The 8,135-nt window shown below is 42.9% G+C and overlaps 1 long non-coding RNA gene across 1 annotated transcript in view; it reads left to right on the top strand.

Moving 5' to 3' along the window:
* The first annotated feature begins 6,396 nt into the window (after positions 1-6,396).
* The window catches only part of LOC131908146 (uncharacterized), a 45,645-nt gene continuing 43,906 nt past the window's right edge, over positions 6,397-8,135 (top strand). Inside the window, exon 1 of the long non-coding RNA XR_009378564.1 lies at positions 6,397-6,578. This is a non-coding gene — a long non-coding RNA (uncharacterized LOC131908146). The remainder of the gene's footprint in view (positions 6,579-8,135) is intronic.

Below are 8,135 nucleotides of genomic sequence, written 5' to 3'. Positions count from 1 at the left end.
CCACAGTGCTTGACATAGTTCCTATTCTGTTTTCTCAGTTTCCAACCCCAGTGTTCAGAGTCTGGAGTTCTTTCTCTCTTGCTGCTCGGTCTGTCTCAGCCAGATTTTTATTTCCATCATGGCACCAGAACCATTCTCATCAAGATCATGATGTTCTTCCTTGCACTAGGTCTCCTGGATAGCTTTCAGCCTCACTGTGTGTTTACTCTCACAGTAGCGCTTGGCACTGTTGACTATGATGCCTTGAAAACTAGTCCTGGAACAGTTTCCTGATTGTCTTCAGATTTCTATGGCACATTTTCAAGTCTTTTTCAGTGGCTTTTCTTTCACTTCCTGACACCCAGCTGCTAGAGTTGTTTGGGTATCTATTGATTTATTTATTGTATTTATTGAATCTATTTGTGTGTGTGTGTGTGTGTGTGTGTGTGTGTGTGTGTGTGTGTGTGCGCGCGCGCACACGCGCGCATTTATGCAGAGACCACAGCTTGCATGTAGAAGTCAGAGGACAACTTTTGGAAGTTGTCCGCCCCCACCCCGCCAGGTTTCTCTGTGTAGCCCTGGCTGTCCAGGGAACTCACTCCATAGACCAGGCTGGCCTTGAACTCACAGAGTTCCGCCTGCCTCTGCCTCCCGAGTGCTGGGATTAAAGGTGTGTGCCACCACTGCCTGGCTGGAAGTTGTTTCTTTCTCTCCCTCTAACACGGGTTCTGGTGACAGAACTCAGGTTGTCAGGCGTATGCCGTGTGCTTTTACTCACTGAACACTCTCACTTGCTTGTTGTGGCTGCACTGTACCATGTTACCCCTCCCCAACTCCCACCCAGCCTCTGCTCCCATAACACACTGACATCTTAAACCCTAGAATCTCAGATGTGACTGTATTTGAGGGTAGGATCTTTAAAATGTGAATTAGGTTGAAATGAGATGACTGATGTGTGTGTGTGTGGGGGGGTGTCTTGGTCTAAAATGACTGTGTCCTTTGAGATGAGAAACTCCATTCACAGCTGCATGCAGAGGGAAGACCATGGAAGGATGCAGAAGGCCACCTTCTACAAGCCAAACAGAGAGTCCTCAGAAGAGACCAACCCTCCTGACATCTTGGTCTTAGATTTCTAGCCTCCAGAATCCTGAGGAAGTTAGTTTCTGTCCTTTGAATCACCCAGTCTATGGTACTTTGTTAGGATAGCCACAGAAAACAAACACTTTCTCCTTTCTTCTCACTTTGTCCTTGAGTGGTTTTACCCATGCTAATGGACAGACATATCTACCACCTTTATGTTGCTTCTTCGTAATCTTGCATATCTAGTTCAAATATCTCTCCTGAGCTTTGAACCCGTGTATTCAGCACACTAACTGGTTAACGCCTTTATCTGAGGCAGACTGCAAGCTGCCCAGATAAGTCGCGAAGCACTTAACAAAATCTTCATCAGTCACCAAGGCAAGAGAGACAGTTTAGATTCCGAGCTCAGCTGAAGTATTGTTACACAATGAAATAAATAAACAGAAAACTAGCACTCTGGAGAGGAACATAACAGCAGCCACTACAGTGTATTGTTCACAGTGCCCACGTAGAATATGTGATAACTAACCATCTTGATTGTCGATTGGATTGAGAAGTGCCTGGGAGAGCAGTAAAGCACACCTCTGGGCATCAGTGAGGGCATCTCCAGAAGGGAAGACCTCCCTGAATGTGGTCAGTGCCATGCCTGTAGTCTGGGGGCTCAGATGTTATGACAGGGAGAGAGGACACCCTCTTCTTCTCTCGGCATCTCAGCTGCCATGTCTTCCAGGCCATGATGGGTTGGAATCTCTGGGACCGAGCCCAAGAAAACCATTTCTCTTTAATGTGTGGATGTTAGGTATTTTGTCTCAGCACATCTGACTAGCATGGAATCCAAAATGTTCAGGCAAAATGTTCACATTGAAAAATGTGACTTTATATTCAAGAGAAGAGTCTGAGGGAAATGGAAACCAACATCAGAAATGACTCAGATGTTGGGTTAGTAAAGATTTTAAAGATAAAGATTTTATCTTCTCACAGTTATGAAGATAAAGGAGCAAATACTCATCCTAAAAGAATAGAAGACAGTTAGCAGAAAACAGAAGTACTATATTAGAACAAAATGGAAATTTCAGAAAAAAACAGTGGCCTAAATACAAACTTACTAGAAATCTTACTAACAAAAAAAAAATGGGAAGTGCTGGGGAGGGGATGTCTTAGTCAATGTTCTATCGCTGTGAAGAGACACCATGACTGTGGAAACTCTTATAAAGGAAAACATTTAATTGGGGCTGACTTTCAGTTCCAGATAATTTCATTATCACCATGGCCTGGAAGCATGGCAGCATGGCACAGGCAGACATGGTGCTGGAGAAGGAGCTGAGAGTTCTACATCTGGATAGGCAGGCAGCAGGAAGAGAGAGTTAACTGCACCTGGCTTGAGCTTCTAAAACCTCAAAGCTCACCCCCAATGATACACTTCCTCCAACAAGTACCTACTCCACCTGGGCCACACCCCTACAAGCCTATGGGGGCTATTGTCATTCAAACCACCACAGGAGGTATCACAAACAGAAAACTGGAATAGTAATAGTCCCACCCAGAATGCACATTTACTCAGCAATGTAAAAGAATGGGCTACTGGGCATGTGCCAACATAAACAACTCAAGCATGAACAGCCCCCCAGGAGAGCAAGCATTGCCATCCATTTCAAATGAAATTTAGAATAAGCAAAACCAGTCTGTAGTGAAAAAAACCACAACAGTGGATGACTGGGGAGTTATGGAGTGAAGTTATTGATGTGAAGAACCTGGACTAAGGGAATGTTCTAGAGTGGTGGTGATGTTCTTTTGCAATAGGGGCTTGGGTGCACAGGTGTAGGTACAACCAGACACCATATAGTGACATCTTCATCAGTGATGGACCACACATACGATGGCAGTCCCATCAGACTGCAAATAGAGTGGAAATTATCCTATTGCTTGGTGAACAGGGAGCTGAAGAGTTAGCACAAGAAGGAAAGGTCCTAAAGAAGAAAAAGAAATCTTGTGAAGATTCACAGTGATGGGTTGAACTTTTGCAGCCCACAACAGGCTCCTTAGAAATAAAAAAAACAAAAAAAACAAAAAACAGCAGTAAAACATTTTCATACATTGAGAGACATGTTCGTGGTCTATGTGGTGGTTTGTGGTTTGAATAAGAATGGCCCCCATAGGCTCATAGGTTTGAATGCTTAGTCATCAGGGAGTAGTACTAATTAGAAGGATTAGGAGGTGTGGCCTTGTTGGAGGAAGTGCGTCACTAGGGGTGGGTCTTGAGGTTTCAGAAGCCAAAGCCAGACTCAATGACTCTCTCTTCTCACTGCCTGTGGATCTGGGCATAGAGCTCTCAGCTACACAGCACCATGTCTGCCTCCATGCAACAATGTTCCCTTCCATGACAAAAATGGACTAAACTTCTGAAACTGTAAGCAAGCCCCAGTTAAATGCTTTCCATTATAAGATTTGCCATAGTCATGGTATCTCTGCACAGCAATAGAACAGTGAATAAGACAGACAATTTACAAGCAGATCTTATGATGAAGAAAAGAGCTAAATAAACAGCCACAGACATAGTTCAGAAGAATAGAGGAAAGAAGGACCCATCTCAGAAACAGCCTTGGACAAGGCCTGATGAGAAATTCTAGAAGAAGGCCTTGCTGTCATAAATGACATAGATGATAGATGCACGAAGGCTATTGCTCCTGAGGACAGTCCAGTGGGATGAAATATGGAGTGGAAACCAGTGGTGACAGATGAGCCTGACCCTGTGGAAGCCTTGGTGTGTGTGTGTGTGTGTGTGTGTGTGTGTGTGTGTGTGTGTGTGTGTGTGTGTGTGTTAGATGAAGAAGCCATGAATGAATGTCCATTGTTGACACATGGACATGGCCATGTCAAACACCAATGCCTCAGGCCAATGGAAGTGTCAAAGACCTCCTCCAGTCAGGCTCAGAATGGCAATACCTTTCTCTGTTCTAAGTATGGATGTTTGCAAACAGTTGACCAATGTATGCAAAAACTAGCCACTCCTGTTTCCTCCTCCCAGGTGTTTATAGCCCAGACCGCTTGCCTACAGAGACTAGCTATCTCTTCCTGCTCTATTGTACATAATAAACACACTGAGGTTCCAGATTGTGTATTACGTCATTTGTAAAAAAAAAAAAAAGGTTAGATCCCCTCCTTATCCACATTCTCAAACAGAATTCAGGTGGTACCCAAAAGATTGAAATGTATAGAACTCAAGACCTTAAAGGAGATATGGGTGAACACATACCCTTAGGGGCATAGAACTTCTCATGATAAGTCATCAGTTACTTTTGCTGTGAGCAAATACCCAACAGGAAGAACTTTTCAGAGGAAAGGTTTCTTTGAGCTCATGGTTTCAGACAGATTTCAGTCACTCTTCTAGGGAAGACAGGCACTGCAGCTTCATCTGGAACATCAAGAGGGTGACACTGTGAAGCTGTCTGGACCATGATGAACCAGGAAGTGGAGATTTTGGATGTAAACTTCAAAGGACTTTGCTAGTGATCTACTACCAGCCAGACCCCTCCCCTAAAGGCCCCACGATCTTCAAAATAGCATCAGAAGCTTATGTGCTGAAGACATGAGCCTGAGCCTGTGGAGAACATTCCAGGCTTAAACCATAACATATGGTATGGTACCACATAGAGAAACCATATCAGCAAATGCCGAGCACAACTAGCATCTAACATCTTAAGAATTATTATGTGGTAGGCTGGTTATCAAGGCCTTGGGTCACCTCATTTTTCTCTTGGCAGCAATTCTGTGAGGTAGGGAGTCTTATTATCATGCCTGTTTTATGAATAATAAAGATGAAGCACAGAGAAGTTAATGACTTATGGTCACACCGTAGCAAGGTGTGGTGGTTCGTGTAATCCCAGCAGCTGAGAGGCTGAAGCAGGAGGACTTCTGTGAGTTCCATGCCAACCAGAGCTACAGACTGAGACCCTGTCTCAAAAAGACCCTATCCTCAAAGGGGATCATACAAGCAGGAAGTGATTGAGGTAGTCAAGGTTTGAATCCTTGTAGTATGACCCCAAGGCCTGAAAACTTAATTAGAAAACTTAATTAATTCATACCTGGTGTTTCTTCTCCAGGGGTGCTGAGATAGCCCAATAAGTTACTAAATGTACGGAGGGTGTGATAAACTCTGAAGGACTACACAGTGCTGTCAACAGGGGTTTCTCTCCACTTACTGGGGAGGGAGAGGAGAGAAGCCAACTCCTCTGTCTTTTCTTTGTCTCTTTATAATGTTGCTGTTCATTTGCCCCCTAGGACCCCTTCAGCTTATCTAGGTGCCTTTCCAGTCTTGCTATATATATATGGTTTTATATATGTATGGTTATAACACATATATGTTATATATACTATATATGCTATATATAGTATATATGCTACACATTATATATATATATATATATATGGTTTTATTCTCTGGACTTCAAAGTGTATATATTCCATACTTGAAAACCAAGAGAATTTAATCTAAATAGACAGAAGCAGATATGGAAGAGGGCTCAGCAGTTAAAAGTGATTGCTGCTGAGTCCAGTGACCTGAGTTCCATCTCCAGGAGTCATGAGGAGAGAACTAAATCCCTCAAGTTGTCCTCCGACTTCCACATACACACCACAGCACATGCAACCCACCCCAGTAAAAATTAAAAGAAAAGATTTACACTAGACAGGAGCTTTCAATCACCTGGCAGATGGCTGTGCCCTTCGCTCCCAATGTTTCACAGCAGGTAATAAATGTGGTTAACCTTCAAGGCTTGCATGGAGTTGCACATGCATGCAGAAACATATATGCGCATATATACATGAATCCAACGTATAGTTAAAATCTTGGGGAAATAGTTTGTGTAACATCATATTTATTTGTGTAATACTGGACACTCCACAAATCTTGGCTCTGCAGTAATTCTCAGTGTTTATTTTGGCATGTTATCACTACCAAAGATGTGAAGGAAAGAGAGACCTGCCCATTTCTGAAACTAGTTATAAATGAATTTTTTTTTTTTTTTTTTTTTTTTTTTTGCTACAGAGAAAATTGGAATGGTAGAGCTGGAATCCCCAAATCTGCTACTTCCCAGTAGATTCATGAGCAGCCGGAAATCATGAGTTGCTCCCCAATGGGAAGAAAAGGTTGGGATTACTGACCACAAGAATGAAGCTTTGAACATGTCCACTATTTGTTACCTCAAATTGTGTTCCATCTCAGAGAAATTCAGTCTTATCAGCACCAAGGGCAGTTTTCAAGGAAAAATGGAGGGAAAAAAAAAAAAAGGTCAACCTTGGAGGATAATATCTCTTCATCTTTCCAGTTGCAGCACAAGGAACATGCTGTCATTTCCTTATTAGGGTGTGTGAAGCATCCTGTGCTTCACCACATGGGCTGGAACTCTCCTGGAAGCTGGGCAGACAACACCCCACCTCCATGAGTTTGCTCAGGTGGAGCCTGAGGAAGAGCCAGGGGCTGCTCTGGTATTTTCTCCTGGGTTTCAGCTCTGTGGCAGACTGTAAGTAGTGGCATTACAAGCTATCTACTGTCTTGCTCTTTAGACATTTGTACATGATGATTTTAAAAAAAACACTATGGGCAGTTTAGTTTATGACTGTAATATACCTCCTTTGGAAAAAAATAGTTCATTATTATACGGAACCTGATTGTCACTGGACTTGGGATTAAAACTGCATAATGTAAGGTTCATTTGAGAAAAAAAAATCTTCCACTTCTGGGCTAATGAAGAGGCTCACAGCTTAAAGGAATCCCTGGGTTCCATTCCCAGATCCCCAGCACAGAGTGAAACTGGGCATGGTGGCCCGTGCCTGTAATCGCTCAGGAGGGAGAGGCAGGAGGATCAGAAACATTGCTATCATCAACTCTGAGTATTGGAACTTGTGAATTTGGACCAACATGAATTTATCCCTGAGGAATCTGTCTCCTCCACTGAGGGGGTTCTGTCTGGGGTCACTGAGCAGATGTGCTGAAAGAGTGGACTCTGAAGAGTCCGGCTCTGAAGGTTATCGCCTAGTTTTCTTTGGGAACTGGTTGTAATTATTGTAACCATTAAAACAGTATTCAAACTCAATAGGCTCCTCAGTAAACGCTTGTTAAATTGACCAAGTGTGTCTGTAGTTATGCCAGCCTGTGACCTAAGGGATTTTTTTTCCCTGGATAGACCTGAGGCTGTCTGGGGAGTGGTCTCTGTGAAGGGAGAAGAGATGACTGTTTGGGATGAGCCAATGTTTTCCTTTTCATCATCTTGTTTGAGGTACCATTCTGTATTATTGCAAGGTAATGGGAAATACAGTGACAGTTTCGCTGTCCTTCATCTGCTAATATAGGTAGAAAGTTTAATCTGGACCCAATCCAGCAGATATCTGTCGATCTCCTACCTGTGTAAGACACTGTTTGATGTGTGGGAGCAGTAGGAAGAAAGGTAACATGGCAACTACTTTCAAATCACTTTAGTTCAGTGGCATCAGATTCAATATCAAGAAAAAAAACCACCCTAGCTGTATATAACCCAAGTGTTTATCACCGGCTTAGCGACAGGAATGAATAAGCCACTGATGTAATGGCAAAATAGACTTCACACACACATAGTGAGCAAAGAAAGCAGAAACAGAGAAGTAGAAATTGTATAATTCTATTAATATGTAATTTCACAAACACAAACCCCAGGTTAGGCCATTGGCACCCACGATGTTGGCACCCGGGGAAGAGGGCAGCATTTGGATTTAAAAACGAAAAGGCTTTCTGGATGCTTTGCCCTATCTTGGTCTGATCAGTTTCCTGTGTGTGTGTCACCTGTGGAGAGTCTTGATGCTGTTTCGTTATGCGTTTACACTTTTTCCTTATGTTTGCTACCCATCATTAAAATTAACGTTCAAGGACGTGCGGATGTGAAAGCCTTACCCCAGACCCACTGAGCTGAAATGTCTACCAAGTATTTACTTATGGGATCTGTCTGTATGGCAGACTTCCCAAGGTTTCTGGTGAATTTAGACATGAGTTTTTGATTTCCAACTGCTGCTTTTAGAAAATCAATCAGATTTGATTTTATCTTTCT

The sequence above is a fragment of the Peromyscus eremicus genome, chromosome 1 (genome assembly GCF_949786415.1).
Source record: "Peromyscus eremicus chromosome 1, PerEre_H2_v1, whole genome shotgun sequence".
Taxonomy (NCBI): Eukaryota; Metazoa; Chordata; class Mammalia; order Rodentia; family Cricetidae; genus Peromyscus; species Peromyscus eremicus.
The sequence above is the reverse complement of the archived record's forward strand: the minus strand, read 5'-3'. Positions and strand labels throughout refer to the sequence as shown.